Source organism: Crinia signifera, chromosome 3, assembly GCF_055691185.1.
Source record: "Crinia signifera chromosome 3, ASM5569118v1, whole genome shotgun sequence".
Lineage (NCBI taxonomy): Eukaryota > Metazoa > Chordata > Amphibia > Anura > Myobatrachidae > Crinia > Crinia signifera.
Window position 1 is genome coordinate 313193328 of NC_139219.1, and position 15142 is coordinate 313208469.

The window sequence follows — 15142 nt, forward strand, 5'->3', positions numbered from 1 at the left end:
GTAAGCCCCTGACCACACAGGTAACTAGATAAGATATAGGGCATTATTATTTATTAGGCTGTGAGCCCCAGACCACAGACCACCAGACTGGCAGATTCAGTGCAGGCAGCAGTGCAGCACCAGTGGACTATATATAGCCAGTGACAACAGCAGCAAGATACAATATTTATTTTGTGGATAGTTACACTGGTAGGTAACACAACAAGTGGCGTCAGCAAACCGGAGTTATTTACTGCGATATATGTAACGGCAGCGGTGGCAGCAAACTGGATACCCAGATATCAGCTGGTTGTCACTAGCCAGTGACAACAGCAGCAAGATACAATATTTATTTTGTGGATAGTTACACTGGTAGGTAACACAACAAGTGGCGTCAGCAAACCGGAGTTATTTACTGCGATATATGTAACGGCAGCGGTGGCAGCAAACTGGATACCCAGATATCAGCTGGTTGTCACTAGCCAGTGACAACAGCAGCAAGATACAATATTTATTTTGTGGATTCACTGGTAGGTAACACAACAAGTGGCGTCAGCAAACCGGAGTTATTTACTGCGATATATGTAACGGCAGCGGTGGCAGCAAACTGGATACCCAGATATCAGCTGGTTGTTGTCACTAGCCAGTGACAACAGCAGCAAGATACAAAAGTGGATACACTGGTAGGTAACACAACAAGTGGCGTCAGCAAACCACAGTTAAAAATTTAATTACTGAGTCTGCGATATCTAACGGCAGCCAGTGGTGTCAGCAACAACAACAACTTAATTATTTTTTTTTATATTTTTATATATTTTTAATTTTTTTTTTATTTTTTTTTATATACTCTGAGAGGTAGGTACAAGGTAGTGGCACTGGCAACAACAGAGGTGACTGCCTGGTAGGTGTTTACAACCATATAACAGGTAGCCAGGCAGCACAAAAACCCTCTCTGGCAGCACAATAAAAATTATTAAACCCCCCTCTGTCTGTAGTATTCTGTAGCAGGCTAGCAGCAGCAGTGACACAATTAGAGATGAGCAGGCTATAGCAATATAGAAAGAAAACCCCCTCTGCGGCAGTACAATAAACCCCCCTCTGTCTGTAGTATTCTGTAGCAGCAGCAGTGACACAAATTACAGATGAGCAGGCTACAGCAATATAGAAAAAAAAATCACTCTCCAGCAGCACAATAAAAATGATTAAACCCCCTCTGTACTTGCAGCTCTTTAGCAGCAAGCAGCACAGTGACACACACAACGCTCCAGCAAACCCCCCTCACGGAGCAATAAATAAAACCCCCCTCTCTGGCAGCACTGCTGCCTGCTCTGCGTCGCCCCACAGAATGAAGATGGCGGCGGCGGGTCCCGGCTTTTATGTAATCCGGATCTCGCGAGAATCCGACGTCACCAATGTGACGTCGGGCCTCGATTTCGGCTCCGGGCCTGCGCGGGAGTCCGCGGACGTCCTGGATCCGGATTCGGATTCAGGACGTCCGTGCGGATCCGGATCTCGGAGATCCGGACCCGCTCATCACTACAATAAACATTTACTCTATCACACATAGTGCAAATGTCCCGACATTTGCTTGCACATCACACAATCAGGATACCAAATATTAATCAATAAAAAAATGAAAACTAGGTAGACATCAGTGGCTCTGTTTCGCAATGGATAGCGCATTGGACTTCTAGAAGGTTGTAGTTATTCAAAGGTTGTGGGTTCGAGTCCCACCAGAGTCGATGTTTTGTTTCAAAAGTAAAAATGTACTTACAATGTATATAACAAATGTACTGTATATTAGATAATAGTTTAAGCCAAATAGACATGGCTCTGTGGCGCAATGGATAGTGCATTGGACTTGTAGTAGTTTGTAGTTATTCAAAGGTTGTGGGTTTGAGTCCCACCAGAGTCTATGTTTTGTTTCAAAGGTAAAAATGGACTTACAATGTACATATAAAATTTATAGTAGAAACGCATCAACTATATTTACAATCTCGTGATAAGTAATCAACTTAGAAAATCCCTTTAAATGAAAGATAATCAGATTCAAATAAATTTTTAGATTCTTTAAATCATTGTCTGGTAATCAAAATGTTTATTTTAGAATTGATATAATCAAATTCGATGCCAAATCAAATCAACTAGCTATGCACAGATTGAATGGTATTTTCATTTAAAAATGATAAACAAACTTATTTTTACTTATAATCCACAAATGGGTATCACAAAGGACTTACATATTTGATAAAAACCTGAAATAGGACCAGAATTGAAATCAGCAGGAGGTAGACTTAGACATGACTGTTGCATTTTGGAGAAATGCGGAAATTATCTGACACCTGTTACCACCATATAATTATAGTAGAAAGTAAGAAGAATATCTTAATTGGTAAACAGTCCAATATCTATGTAAATATTTTTTTTAAAATCAGGTTTTTATCTTGATTTGCAATAAACATTTACTCTATCACACATAGTGCAAATGTCCCGACATTTGCTTGCACATCACACAATCAGGATACCAAATATTAATCAATAAAAAAATGAACACTAGGTAGACATCAGTGGCTCTGTTTCGCAATGGATAGCGCATTGGACTTCTAGAAGGTTGTAGTTATTCAAAGGTTGTGGGTTCGAGTCCCACCAGAGTCGATGTTTTGTTTCAAAGGTAAAAATGTACTTACAATGTATATAACAAATGTACTGTATATTAGACAATAGTTTACGTGAAAAATACATGGCTCTGTGGCGCAATGGATAGCGCATTGGACTTCTAGTAGTTTGCAGTTATTCAAAGGTTGTGGGTTCGAGTCCCACCAGGGTCGATATTTTGTTTCAAAGGTAAAAATGTACTTACAATGTATATGACAAATGTACCGTATATTAGACAATAGCTAACATGAAAAATACATGGCTCTGTGGCGCAATGGATAGCGCATTGGACTTCTAGTAGTTTGCAGTTATTCAAAGGTTGTGGGTTCGAGTCCCACCCGAGTCGATGTTTTGTTTCAAAGGTAAAAATGTACTTACATTGTATATAACAAATGTACTGTATATTAGATAATAGTTTACGTGAAAAATACATGGCTCTGTGGCGCAATGGATAGCGCATTGGACTTCTAGAAGGTTGTAGTTATTTAAAGGTTGTGGGTACGAGTCCCACCAGAGTCGATGTTTTGTTTCAAAGGTAAAAATGTACTTACAATGTATATTACAAATGTACTGTATATTAGATAATAGTTTAAGCTAAATAGACATGGCTCTGTGGTGCAATGGATAGTGCATTGGACTTGTAATAGTTTGTAGTTTTTCAAAGGTTGTGGGTTTTTGAGTCCCACCAGAGTCTATGTTTTGTTTCAAAGGTAAAAATGGACTTACAATGTACATATAAAATTTATAGTAGAAACGCATCAACTATATTCACAATCTCTTGATAAGTAATCAACTTAGAAAATCCCTTTAAATGAAAGATAATCAGATTCAAATACATTTTTAGATTCTTTAAATCATTGTCTGGTAATCAAAATGTTTATTTTAGAATTAATATATAATCAAATTCGATGCCAAGTCAAATCAACTAGCTGTGCACAGATTGAATGGTATTTTCATTTAAAAATGATAACCAAACTTATTTTTACTTATACTCCACAAATGGGTATCACAAAGGACTTACATATTTGATAAAAACCTGAAATAGGACCAGAATTGAAATCAGCAGGAGGTAGACTTAGACATGACTGTTGCATTTTGGAGAAATGCGGCAATTATCTGACACCTGTTACCACAATATAATTATAGTAGAAAGTAAGAAGAATATCTTAATTGGTAAACAGTCCAATATCTATGTAAATATTTTTTTTAAAATCAGGTTTTTATCTTGATTTGCAATAAACATTTACTCTATCACACATAATGCAAATGTCCCGACATTTGCTTGCACATCACACAATCAGGATACCAAATATTAATCAATAAAAAAATGAAAATTAGGTAGACATCAGTGGCTCTGTTTCGCAATGGATAGCGCATTGGACTTCTAGAAGGTTATTGTTATTCAAAGGTTGTGGGTTCGAGTCCCACCAGAGTCGATGTTTTGTTTCAAAGGTAAAAATGTACTTACAATGTATATAACAAATGTACTGTATATTAGACAATAGTTTACTTGAAAAATACGTGGCTCTGTGGCGCAATGGATAGCGCATTGGACTTCTAGTAGTTTGCAGTTATTCAAAGGTTGTGGGTTCGAGTCCCACCAGAGTCGATGTTTTGTTTCAAAGGTAAAAATGTACTTACAATGTATATAACAAATGTACTGTATATTAGACAATAGCTTACGCAAAAAATACATGGCTCTGTGGCGCAATGGATAGCGCATTGGACTTCTAGTAGTTTGCAGTTATTCAAAGGTTGTGGGTTCGAGTCCCACCAGAGTCGATGTTTTGTTTCAAAAGTAAAAATGTACTTACAATGTATATAACAAATGTACTGTATATTAGATAATAGTTTAAGCCAAATAGACATGGCTCTGTGGCGCAATGGATAGTGCATTGGACTTGTAGTAGTTTGTAGTTATTCAAAGGTTGTGGGTTTGAGTCCCACCAGAGTCTATGTTTTGTTTCAAAGGTAAAAATGGACTTACAATGTACATATAAAATTTATAGTAGAAACGCATCAACTATATTTACAATCTCGTGATAAGTAATCAACTTAGAAAATCCCTTTAAATGAAAGATAATCAGATTCAAATACATTTTTAGATTCTTTAAATCATTGTCTGGTAATCAAAATGTTTATTTTAGAATTGATATAATCAAATTCGATGCCAAATCAAATCAACTAGCTATGCACAGATTGAATGGTATTTTCATTTAAAAATGATAAACAAACTTATTTTTACTTATAATCCACAAATGGGTATCACAAAGGACTTACATATTTGATAAAAACCTGAAATAGGACCAGAATTGAAATCAGCAGGAGGTAGACTTAGACATGACTGTTGCATTTTGGAGAAATGCGGAAATTATCTGACACCTGTTACCACCATATAATTATAGTAGAAAGTAAGAAGAATATCTTAATTGGTAAACAGTCCAATATCTATGTAAATATTTTTTTTAAAATCAGGTTTTTATCTTGATTTGCAATAAACATTTACTCTATCACACATAGTGCAAATGTCCCGACATTTGCTTGCACATCACACAATCAGGATACCAAATATTAATCAATAAAAAAATGAAAACTAGGTAGACATCAGTGGCTCTGTTTCGCAATGGATAGCGCATTGGACTTCTAGAAGGTTGTAGTTATTCAAAGGTTGTGGGTTCGAGTCCCACCAGAATCGATGTTTTGTTTCAAAGGTAAAAATGTACTTACAATGTATATAACAAATGTACTGTATATTAGACAATAGTTTGCGTGAAAAATACATGGCTCTGTGGCGCAATGGATAGCGCATTGGACTTCTAGTAGTTTGCAGTTATTCAAAGGTTGTGGGTTCGAGTCCCACCAGAGTCGATATTTTGTTTCAAAGGTAAAAATGTACTTACAATGTATATGACAAATGTACCGTATATTAGACAATAGCTAACATGAAAAATACATGGCTCTGTGGCGCAATGGATAGCGCATTGGACTTCTAGTAGTTTGCAGTTATTCAAAGGTTGTGGGTTCGAGTCCCACCCGAGTCGATGTTTTGTTTCAAAGGTAAAAATGTACTTACATTGTATATAACAAATGTACTGTATATTAGATAATAGTTTACGTGAAAAATACATGGCTCTGTGGCGCAATGGATAGCGCATTGCACTTCTAGAAGGTTGTAGTTATTTAAAGGTTGTGGGTACGAGTCCCACCAGAGTCGATGTTTTGTTTCAAAGGTAAAAATGTACTTACAATGTATATTACAAATGTACTGTATATTAGATAATAGTTTAAGCTAAATAGACATGGCTCTGTGGTGCAATGGATAGTGCATTGGACTTGTAATAGTTTGTAGTTTTTCAAAGGTTGTGGGTTTTTGAGTCCCACCAGAGTCTATGTTTTGTTTCAAAGGTAAAAATGGACTTACAATGTACATATAAAATTTATAGTAGAAACGCATCAACTATATTCACAATCTCTTGATAAGTAATCAACTTAGAAAATCCCTTTAAATGAAAGATAATCAGATTCAAATACATTTTTAGATTCTTTAAATCATTGTCTGGTAATCAAAATGTTTATTTTAGAATTAATATATAATCAAATTCGATGCCAAGTCAAATCAACTAGCTGTGCACAGATTGAATGGTATTTTCATTTAAAAATGATAACCAAACTTATTTTTACTTATACTCCACAAATGGGTATCACAAAGGACTTACATATTTGATAAAAACCTGAAATAGGACCAGAATTGAAATCAGCAGGAGGTAGACTTAGACATGACTGTTGCATTTTGGAGAAATGCGGCAATTATCTGACACCTGTTACCACAATATAATTATAGTAGAAAGTAAGAAGAATATCTTAATTGGTAAACAGTCCAATATCTATGTAAATATTTTTTTTAAAATCAGGTTTTTATCTTGATTTGCAATAAACATTTACTCTATCACACATAATGCAAATGTCCCGACATTTGCTTGCACATCACACAATCAGGATACCAAATATTAATCAATAAAAAAATGAAAATTAGGTAGACATCAGTGGCTCTGTTTCGCAATGGATAGCGCATTGGACTTCTAGAAGGTTATTGTTATTCAAAGGTTGTGGGTTCGAGTCCCACCAAAGTCGATGTTTTGTTTCAAAGGTAAAAATGTACTTACAATGTATATAACAAATGTACTGTATATTAGACAATAGTTTACTTGAAAAATACATGGCTCTGTGGCGCAATGGATAGCGCATTGGACTTCTAGTAGTTTGCAGTTATTCTAAGGTTGTGGGTTCGAGTCCCACCAGAGTCGATGTTTTGTTTCAAAGGTAAAAATGTACTTACAATGTATATAACAAATGTACTGTATATTAGACAATAGCTTACGCAAAAAATACATGGCTCTGTGGCGCAATGGATAGCGCATTGGACTTCTAGTAGTTTGCAGTTATTCAAAGGTTGTGGGTTCGAGTCCCACCAGAGTCGATGTTTTGTTTCAAAAGTAAAAATGTACTTACAATGTATATAACAAATGTACTGTATATTAGATAATAGTTTAAGCCAAATAGACATGGCTCTGTGGCGCAATGGATAGTGCATTGGACTTGTAGTAGTTTGTAGTTATTCAAAGGTTGTGGGTTTGAGTCCCACCAGAGTCTATGTTTTGTTTCAAAGGTAAAAATGGACTTACAATGTACATATAAAATTTATAGTAGAAACGCATCAACTATATTTACAATCTCGTGATAAGTAATCAACTTAGAAAATCCCTTTAAATGAAAGATAATCAGATTCAAATACATTTTTAGATTCTTTAAATCATTGTCTGGTAATCAAAATGTTTATTTTAGAATTGATATAATCAAATTCGATGCCAAATCAAATCAACTAGCTATGCACAGATTGAATGGTATTTTCATTTAAAAATGATAAACAAACTTATTTTTACTTATAATCCACAAATGGGTATCACAAAGGACTTACATATTTGATAAAAACCTGAAATAGGACCAGAATTGAAATCAGCAGGAGGTAGACTTAGACATGACTGTTGCATTTTGGAGAAATGCGGAAATTATCTGACACCTGTTACCACCATATAATTATAGTAGAAAGTAAGAAGAATATCTTAATTGGTAAACAGTCCAATATCTATGTAAATATTTTTTTTAAAATCAGGTTTTTATCTTGATTTGCAATAAACATTTACTCTATCACACATAATGCAAATGTCCCGACATTTGCTTGCACATCACACAATCAGGATACCAAATATTAATCAATAAAAAAATGAAAATTAGGTAGACATCAGTGGCTCTGTTTCGCAATGGATAGCGCATTGGACTTCTAGAAGGTTATTGTTATTCAAAGGTTGTGGGTTCGAGTCCCACCAGAGTCGATGTTTTGTTTCAAAGGTAAAAATGTACTTACAATGTATATAACAAATGTACTGTATATTAGACAATAGTTTACTTGAAAAATACATGGCTCTGTGGCGCAATGGATAGCGCATTGGACTTCTAGTAGTTTGCAGTTATTCAAAGGTTGTGGGTTCGAGTCCCACCAGAGTCGATGTTTTGTTTCAAAGGTAAAAATGTACTTACAATGTATATAACAAATGTACTGTATATTAGACAATAGTTTACGCAAAAAATACATGGCTCTGTGGCGCAATGGATAGCGCATTGGACTTCTAGTAGTTTGCAGTTATTCAAAGGTTGTGGGTTCGAGTCCCACCAGAGTCGATGTTTTGTTTCAAAAGTAAAAATGTACTTACAATGTACATAACAAATATACTGTATATTAGATAATAGTTTAAGCCAAATAGACATGGCTCTGTGGCGCAATGGATAGTGCATTGGACTTGTAGTAGTTTGTAGTTATTCAAAGGTTGTGGGTTTGAGTCCCACCAGAGTCTATGTTTTGTTTCAAAGGTAAAAATGGACTTACAATGTACATATAAAATTTATAGTAGAAACGCATCAACTATATTTACAATCTCGTGATAAGTAATCAACTTAGAAAATCCCTTGAAATGAAAGATAATCAGATTCAAATACATTTTTAGATTCTTTAAATCATTGTCTGGTAATCAAAATGTTTATTTTAGAATTGATATAATCAAATTCGATGCCAAATCAAATCAACTAGCTATGCACAGATTGAATGGTATTTTCATTTAAAAATGATAAACAAACTTATTTTTACTTATAATCCACAAATGGGTATCACAAAGGACTTACATATTTGATAAAAACCTGAAATAGGACCAGAATTGAAATCAGCAGGAGGTAGACTTAGACATGACTGTTGCATTTTGGAGAAATGCGGAAATTATCTGACACCTGTTACCACCATATAATTATAGTAGAAAGTAAGAAGAATATCTTAATTGGTAAACAGTCCAATATCTATGTAAATATTTTTTTTAAAATCAGGTTTTTATCTTGATTTGCAATAAACATTTACTCTATCACACATAGTGCAAATGTCCCGACATTTGCTTGCACATCACACAATCAGGATACCAAATATTAATCAATAAAAAAATGAAAACTAGGTAGACATCAGTGGCTCTGTTTCGCAATGGATAGCGCATTGGACTTCTAGAAGGTTGTAGTTATTCAAAGGTTGTGGGTTCGAGTTCCACCAGAGTCGATGTTTTGTTTCAAAGGTAAAAATGTACTTACAATGTATATAACAAATGTACTGTATATTAGACAATAGTTTACGTGAAAAATACATGGCTCTGTGGCGCAATGGATAGCGCATTGGACTTCTAGTAGTTTGCAGTTATTCAAAGGTTGTGGGTTTGAGTCCCACCAGATTCGATGTTTTGTTTCAAAGGTAAAAATGTACTTACAATGTATATGACAAATGTACTGTATATTAGACAATAGTTTACGGGAAAAATACATGGCTCTGTGGCGCAATGGATAGCGCATTGGACTTCTAGTAGTTTGCAGTTATTCAAAGGTTGTGGGTTCGAGTCCCACCCGAGTCGATGTTTTGTTTCAAAGGTAAAAATGTACTTTTATTGTATATAACAAATGTACTGTATATTAGATAATAGTTTACGTGAAAAATACATGGCTCTGTGGCGCAATGGATAGCGCATTGGACTTCTAGAAGGTTGTAGTTATTCAAAGGTTGTGGGTTCGAGTCCCACCAGAGTCGATGTTTTGTTTCAAAGGTAAAAATGTACCTACAATGTATATAACAAATGTACTGTATATTAGACAATAGTTTACGCGAAAAACACATGGCTCTGTGGCGCAATGGATAGCGCATTGGACTTCTAGTAGTTTGCAGTTATTCAAAGGTTGTGGGTTCGAGTCCCACCAGAGTCGATGTTTTGTTTCAAAGGTAAAAATGTACTTACATTGTATATAACAAATGTACTGTATATTAGATAATAGTTTATGTGAAAAATACATGGCTCTCTGGCGCAATGGATAGCGCATTGGACTTCTAGAAGGTTGCAGTTATTCAAAGGTTGTGGGTTCGAGTCCCACCAGAGTCGATGTTTTGTTTCAAAGGTAAAAATGTACTTACAATGTATATAACAAATGTACTGTATATTAGACAATAGTTTACATGAAAAATACATGGCTCTGTGGCGCAATGGATAGCGCATTGGACTTCTAGTAGTTTGCAGTTATTCAAAGGTTGTGGGTTCGAGTCCCACCAGAGTGAACGTTTTGTTTCAAAGGTAAAAATGTACTTACAATGTATATAACAAATGTACTGTATATTAGACAATAGTTTATATGAAAAATACATGGCTCTGTTTCGCAATGGATAGCGCATTGGACTTCTAGAAGGTTATTGTTATTCAAAGGTTGTGGGTTCGAGTCCCACCAGAGTCGATGTTTTGTTTCAAAGGTAAAAATGTACTTACAATGTATATAACAAATGTACTGTATATTAGACAATAGTTTACTTGAAAAATACATGGCTCTGTGGCGCAATGGATAGCGTATTGGACTTCTAGTAGTTTGCAGTTATTCAAAGGTTGTGGGTTCGAGTCCCACCAGAGTCGATGTTTTGTTTCAAAGGTAAAAATGTACTTACAATGTATATAACAAATGTACTGTATATTAGATAATAGTTTAAGCCAAATAGACATGGCTCTGTGGCGCAATGGATAGTGCATTGGACTTGTAGTAGTTTGTAGTTATTCAAAGGTTGTGGGTTTGAGTCCCACCAGAGTCTATGTTTTGTTTCAAAGGTAAAAATGGACTTACAATGTACATATAAAATTTATAGTAGAAACGCATCAACTATATTTACAATCTCGTGATAAGTAATCAACTTAGAAAATCCCTTTAAATGAAAGATAATCAGATTCAAATACATTTTTAGATTCTTTAAATCATTGTCTGGTAATCAAAATGTTTATTTTAGAATTGATATAATCAAATTCGATGCCAAATCAAATCAACTAGCTATGCACAGATTGAATGGTATTTTCATTTAAAAATGATAAACAAACTTATTTTTACTTATAATCCACAAATGGGTATCACAAAGGACTTACATATTTGATAAAAACCTGAAATAGGACCAGAATTGAAATCAGCAGGAGGTAGACTTAGACATGACTGTTGCATTTTGGAGAAATGCGGAAATTATCTGACACCTGTTACCACCATATAATTATAGTAGAAAGTAAGAAGAATATCTTAATTGGTAAACAGTCCAATATCTATGTAAATATTTTTTTTAAAATCAGGTTTTTATCTTGATTTGCAATAAACATTTACTCTATCACACATAGTGCAAATGTCCCGACATTTGCTTGCACATCACACAATCAGGATACCAAATATTAATCAATAAAAAAATGAAAACTAGGTAGACATCAGTGGCTCTGTTTCGCAATGGATAGCGCATTGGACTTCTAGAAGGTTGTAGTTATTCAAAGGTTGTGGGTTCGAGTCCCACCAGAGTCGATGTTTTGTTTCAAAGGTAAAAATGTACTTACAATGTATATAACAAATGTACTGTATATTAGACAATAGTTTACGTGAAAAATACATGGCTCTGTGGCGCAATGGATAGCGCATTGGACTTCTAGTAGTTTGCAGTTATTCAAAGGTTGTGGGTTCGAGTCCCACCAGAGTCGATGTTTTGTTATAATATAATTATAGTAGAAAGTAAGAAGAATATCTTAATTGGTAAACAGTCCAATATCTATGTAAATATTTTTTTAAAAATCAGGTTTTTATCTTGATTTGCAATAAACATTTACTCTATCCCACATAGTGCAAATGTCCCGACATTTGCTTGCACATCACACAATCAGGATACCAAATATTAATCAATAAAAAAATGAAAACTAGGTAGACATCAGTGGCTCTGTTTCGCAATGGATAGCGCATTGGACTTCTAGAAGGTTGTAGTTATTCAAAGGTTGTGGGTTCGAGTCCCACCAGAGTTGATGTTTTGTTTCAAAGGTAAAAATGTACTTACAATGTATATAACTAATGTACTGTATATTAGACAATAGTTTACGTGAAAAATACATGGCTCTGTGGCGCAATGGATAGCGCATTGGACTTCTAGTAGTTTGCAGTTATTCAAAGGTTGTGGGTTCGAGTCCCACCAGAGTCGATGTTTTGTTTCAAAGGTAAAAATGTACTTACAATGTATATAACAAATGTACTGTATATTAGACAATAGTTTATATGAAAAATACATGGCTTTGTGGCGCAATGGATAGCGCATTGGACTTCTAGTAGTTTGCAGTTATTCAAAGGTTGTGGGTTCGAGTCCCACCAGAGTCGATGTTTTGTTTCAAAGGTAAAAATGTACTTACAAGGGGCGTGACCACGGCGGTGAAGGAGTGAGGAGTGAGTGAGAGCTCTCCGGCTAAACATCCGAATCAAAGATTAGCCAGCGGTAGCTGAGAGATTACTGACCCGCAATTGCTGACTCCTTCCGGGGGCAGGTGTGACGTGTGTCCGGCTCAGGGGGAGTGGTGGCGTTGCGCTAGAAGCCGTAGCGCTGTGTCCGTGACCCGGAGCCGCAGCACTATCGTGGCAGACAGGGCGGGCCGCGGACTAGAAGCAACCTAGAAGCCGCAGCGCTACCTCCGTGACTCGGGAGCCGCAATACCATCTGCGGCATCCGTCTACAGCAGTCTACAGCAATCCAGCGGCAGTACACAGCGGGAAGCCATTAAGCGTCCGCCATTACCGGCATCAGCGAAAGCAGTCCGCTGCCAGAGAAATATCCCCTGCCTGAATAGCCAGCGGTGTAAGTGGAGCGTGGAACGGCCAGTCTGAATAGCCAGTGGTGTAAGTGGAGCGTGGAGCGGCCAGCCGGTGGTCCCAAAGCAGTCCCAGTACCACTGGCAATTTAACAGGCATATAAGGACTGAAGCAAGCAAGACCTGTTACAGCGGTGGGGTACTGACGGCTCCAGCGTTAAGCAACACTACAGCCTGGGAGTACTGATAGCCGGCAAGTGTGGTGAGTGACACATACGGCACCCTGAGAGAAGGTGAGAGCCCTGTTTAATATATTGAATAAAAAGAAGAGAAAAGAAAGTATTGCAAAAGGCATTAAATAATCAGCAAAAGGCATTATAAACGCTCTCCTCTGAGGACATTATTTGAGGTCATTGTATTCTCTACCATTTACCCGTGGAGGTGATTGTCTTTTTTCTTTTTTTTTTTTTTGGCATTTTTTTTTTTGTTGTTTTTTTTTACCTACTCTCTACTGCCTTAAAATATACCACAGCTATTATTGCTCCTGTGTAGGGGAATCAGTATATAAGTATTGGTTGCTACCGGATGCAAACTGCTGAAACACCTCCCGGCCCAGGCTGAGGCTGTAAACCTAGAGGAGAGTTGGTCTATGTGTATGGGACTCACCTCACAAGTAACTAACTGTTCCTAGCTGCTGTCAGTAAAACACTGTCCACTTCAAAAACTGAGGTGGGAAAGCAGGACATAATAGCCAAATCTTAATGACTGATGCGAGGCAATTACGCCCAATCTAAAGATAGAAGAATATATTACCTTCAATCGACAGTAAATACAATTAGTTAAAAAATGGGTAAAACAACTAATGCCGCAGCAGCTGCTAAACTGGAGCGATTTGCCCGAGCACAGGCCAATCTACCGCAGACTCCAAGCACGACGCCACATACCACACCATCGAAAGCTGTAAGCTCCCAAGCTTCCACGGAAATAACGTTGCAGCAAGTCCTAGAGGCAATAACAAGTAGCGAGCAGCGCCTTACTGATAAAATTGATGGAGTACAAATACAAATAACATCAATACAAACGGATCTCAAACATACTAACGAAAGAATTCAAGAAGCAGAAAATCGCATCTCCCTGTTGGAGGACGCTAGCACTAATTGTTCCACCAAAATGAACAAACTTTCCCAACAGGTATCCGAAATGAGGGCCAAAATGATTGACGTCGAAGGAAGGTTACGCAGAAATAATTTGAGATTTATTGGCATACCTGAACACGAGGAGGGGGCAGAAGCAACTAAATTTATTGAAAAATGGATGGTAGATACCTTTGGTAAAACATCTTTTACATCGCAATTCGCTGTGGAGAGGGCGCACCGAATTCCCTTCAGACCACTACCACCTGGCGCCCCCCCCCCCCGTACTCTCATAGCTAAATTCCTAAACTTCCAAGATAGAGATTCAATACTCAAACTAACGCGAATAAAAGGCCATCTGGAAATAAATGGACATAAAATCTCAGTATTTCCAGATCTAGCTCTCGAGGTACAACGTGACCGAGCAAAATTCACAGAAGTAAAAAGAAGATTGCGGGACTGTAGTATGAAATACTCGATGATCTTTCCATCAAAGCTCAGAGTTGTCGACAATGGAGAGACTCAGTTCTTTGCTGCACCGGAGGAAGCAGCAAAATGGCTTGATAAACTCAAACCTGGCCATCAACAGCTGGCTACCAGCTAAAAATATACCATTGAAACCGGAGAGCTCCCCCACACAATGGTGGTCAAGGGTTCTTTTTTTTCAGCCCTGACGAGACGGAGTCTTTTTTCTCCTTTTCTGTTTTTTTTTTTTTTTCTTGGGGGTCGGGGACAACTTTAAGTATGCCTATATTTGGATGGTATACAGGGAGGTGGGAGGGGAGGGCAGATGTGGGTATTGTTGTGTTTTTTGTACTATTGGATTTATGTATTGTACGTATGGTCAGTCAAGTGCAGGTACAGGCAAAGGGAAAGTGGGAAGTTCTAGTGATAAACCATGGTAAGAATTTGGGTAGAGGTTATATTGGTGCATGGTATATACAGACGCATCTATGAATAAATGGTGAAAATCATAACATGGAACGTCCGTGGTATAAACAATAAAATCAAACGTTCCTTGGTCATGGATCAATTAAGGAAATCTAAAGCCGATATTATGTGTATGCTTGAAACACACCTGACTGGTGGAAAATTGTTAGCACTAAAGAAATCATGGATAGCGAAGACCTACCATGCACCATTTACCTCGTCTTCTCGGGGAATCTCAGT

General features: G+C 36.8%; 25 non-coding genes across 25 annotated transcripts; all 25 read left to right on the forward strand.

Moving 5' to 3' along the window:
• The first annotated feature begins 1808 nt into the window (after nt 1-1808).
• On the forward strand, nt 1809-1894 carry TRNAT-UGU (transfer RNA threonine (anticodon UGU)). The gene is given in 2 exon segments: nt 1809-1845; nt 1859-1894. It is a non-coding gene; the product is annotated as a tRNA-Thr (tRNA).
• An 827-nt stretch (nt 1895-2721) lies between these two features.
• Nucleotides 2722-2807, forward strand: TRNAR-UCU (transfer RNA arginine (anticodon UCU)). Its single transcript is given in 2 exon segments — nt 2722-2758; nt 2772-2807. It is a non-coding gene; the product is annotated as a tRNA-Arg (tRNA).
• An 87-nt stretch (nt 2808-2894) lies between these two features.
• Nucleotides 2895-2980, forward strand: TRNAR-UCU (transfer RNA arginine (anticodon UCU)). Its single transcript is given in 2 exon segments — nt 2895-2931; nt 2945-2980. It is a non-coding gene; the product is annotated as a tRNA-Arg (tRNA).
• A 1177-nt stretch (nt 2981-4157) lies between these two features.
• TRNAR-UCU (transfer RNA arginine (anticodon UCU)) lies at nt 4158-4243 on the forward strand. Its single transcript is given in 2 exon segments — nt 4158-4194; nt 4208-4243. It is a non-coding gene; the product is annotated as a tRNA-Arg (tRNA).
• Nucleotides 4244-4330: 87 nt separating this feature from the next.
• TRNAR-UCU (transfer RNA arginine (anticodon UCU)) lies at nt 4331-4416 on the forward strand. Its single transcript is given in 2 exon segments — nt 4331-4367; nt 4381-4416. It is a non-coding gene; the product is annotated as a tRNA-Arg (tRNA).
• An 87-nt stretch (nt 4417-4503) lies between these two features.
• TRNAT-UGU (transfer RNA threonine (anticodon UGU)) lies at nt 4504-4589 on the forward strand. Its single transcript is given in 2 exon segments — nt 4504-4540; nt 4554-4589. It is a non-coding gene; the product is annotated as a tRNA-Thr (tRNA).
• An 827-nt stretch (nt 4590-5416) lies between these two features.
• TRNAR-UCU (transfer RNA arginine (anticodon UCU)) lies at nt 5417-5502 on the forward strand. Its single transcript is given in 2 exon segments — nt 5417-5453; nt 5467-5502. It is a non-coding gene; the product is annotated as a tRNA-Arg (tRNA).
• Nucleotides 5503-5589: 87 nt separating this feature from the next.
• On the forward strand, nt 5590-5675 carry TRNAR-UCU (transfer RNA arginine (anticodon UCU)). Its single transcript is given in 2 exon segments — nt 5590-5626; nt 5640-5675. It is a non-coding gene; the product is annotated as a tRNA-Arg (tRNA).
• A 1177-nt stretch (nt 5676-6852) lies between these two features.
• TRNAR-UCU (transfer RNA arginine (anticodon UCU)) lies at nt 6853-6938 on the forward strand. The gene is given in 2 exon segments: nt 6853-6889; nt 6903-6938. It is a non-coding gene; the product is annotated as a tRNA-Arg (tRNA).
• Nucleotides 6939-7025: 87 nt separating this feature from the next.
• Nucleotides 7026-7111, forward strand: TRNAR-UCU (transfer RNA arginine (anticodon UCU)). The gene is given in 2 exon segments: nt 7026-7062; nt 7076-7111. It is a non-coding gene; the product is annotated as a tRNA-Arg (tRNA).
• An 87-nt stretch (nt 7112-7198) lies between these two features.
• TRNAT-UGU (transfer RNA threonine (anticodon UGU)) lies at nt 7199-7284 on the forward strand. The gene is given in 2 exon segments: nt 7199-7235; nt 7249-7284. It is a non-coding gene; the product is annotated as a tRNA-Thr (tRNA).
• Nucleotides 7285-8111: 827 nt separating this feature from the next.
• Nucleotides 8112-8197, forward strand: TRNAR-UCU (transfer RNA arginine (anticodon UCU)). Its single transcript is given in 2 exon segments — nt 8112-8148; nt 8162-8197. It is a non-coding gene; the product is annotated as a tRNA-Arg (tRNA).
• An 87-nt stretch (nt 8198-8284) lies between these two features.
• Nucleotides 8285-8370, forward strand: TRNAR-UCU (transfer RNA arginine (anticodon UCU)). The gene is given in 2 exon segments: nt 8285-8321; nt 8335-8370. It is a non-coding gene; the product is annotated as a tRNA-Arg (tRNA).
• An 87-nt stretch (nt 8371-8457) lies between these two features.
• On the forward strand, nt 8458-8543 carry TRNAT-UGU (transfer RNA threonine (anticodon UGU)). The gene is given in 2 exon segments: nt 8458-8494; nt 8508-8543. It is a non-coding gene; the product is annotated as a tRNA-Thr (tRNA).
• An 827-nt stretch (nt 8544-9370) lies between these two features.
• On the forward strand, nt 9371-9456 carry TRNAR-UCU (transfer RNA arginine (anticodon UCU)). Its single transcript is given in 2 exon segments — nt 9371-9407; nt 9421-9456. It is a non-coding gene; the product is annotated as a tRNA-Arg (tRNA).
• An 87-nt stretch (nt 9457-9543) lies between these two features.
• Nucleotides 9544-9629, forward strand: TRNAR-UCU (transfer RNA arginine (anticodon UCU)). The gene is given in 2 exon segments: nt 9544-9580; nt 9594-9629. It is a non-coding gene; the product is annotated as a tRNA-Arg (tRNA).
• An 87-nt stretch (nt 9630-9716) lies between these two features.
• TRNAR-UCU (transfer RNA arginine (anticodon UCU)) lies at nt 9717-9802 on the forward strand. Its single transcript is given in 2 exon segments — nt 9717-9753; nt 9767-9802. It is a non-coding gene; the product is annotated as a tRNA-Arg (tRNA).
• An 87-nt stretch (nt 9803-9889) lies between these two features.
• Nucleotides 9890-9975, forward strand: TRNAR-UCU (transfer RNA arginine (anticodon UCU)). The gene is given in 2 exon segments: nt 9890-9926; nt 9940-9975. It is a non-coding gene; the product is annotated as a tRNA-Arg (tRNA).
• An 87-nt stretch (nt 9976-10062) lies between these two features.
• TRNAR-UCU (transfer RNA arginine (anticodon UCU)) lies at nt 10063-10148 on the forward strand. The gene is given in 2 exon segments: nt 10063-10099; nt 10113-10148. It is a non-coding gene; the product is annotated as a tRNA-Arg (tRNA).
• Nucleotides 10149-10235: 87 nt separating this feature from the next.
• On the forward strand, nt 10236-10321 carry TRNAR-UCU (transfer RNA arginine (anticodon UCU)). Its single transcript is given in 2 exon segments — nt 10236-10272; nt 10286-10321. It is a non-coding gene; the product is annotated as a tRNA-Arg (tRNA).
• Nucleotides 10322-10581: 260 nt separating this feature from the next.
• On the forward strand, nt 10582-10667 carry TRNAR-UCU (transfer RNA arginine (anticodon UCU)). Its single transcript is given in 2 exon segments — nt 10582-10618; nt 10632-10667. It is a non-coding gene; the product is annotated as a tRNA-Arg (tRNA).
• An 87-nt stretch (nt 10668-10754) lies between these two features.
• TRNAT-UGU (transfer RNA threonine (anticodon UGU)) lies at nt 10755-10840 on the forward strand. The gene is given in 2 exon segments: nt 10755-10791; nt 10805-10840. It is a non-coding gene; the product is annotated as a tRNA-Thr (tRNA).
• Nucleotides 10841-11667: 827 nt separating this feature from the next.
• Nucleotides 11668-11753, forward strand: TRNAR-UCU (transfer RNA arginine (anticodon UCU)). Its single transcript is given in 2 exon segments — nt 11668-11704; nt 11718-11753. It is a non-coding gene; the product is annotated as a tRNA-Arg (tRNA).
• Nucleotides 11754-12155: 402 nt separating this feature from the next.
• Nucleotides 12156-12241, forward strand: TRNAR-UCU (transfer RNA arginine (anticodon UCU)). Its single transcript is given in 2 exon segments — nt 12156-12192; nt 12206-12241. It is a non-coding gene; the product is annotated as a tRNA-Arg (tRNA).
• Nucleotides 12242-12328: 87 nt separating this feature from the next.
• Nucleotides 12329-12414, forward strand: TRNAR-UCU (transfer RNA arginine (anticodon UCU)). The gene is given in 2 exon segments: nt 12329-12365; nt 12379-12414. It is a non-coding gene; the product is annotated as a tRNA-Arg (tRNA).
• Nucleotides 12415-15142: the final 2728 nt, after the last annotated feature.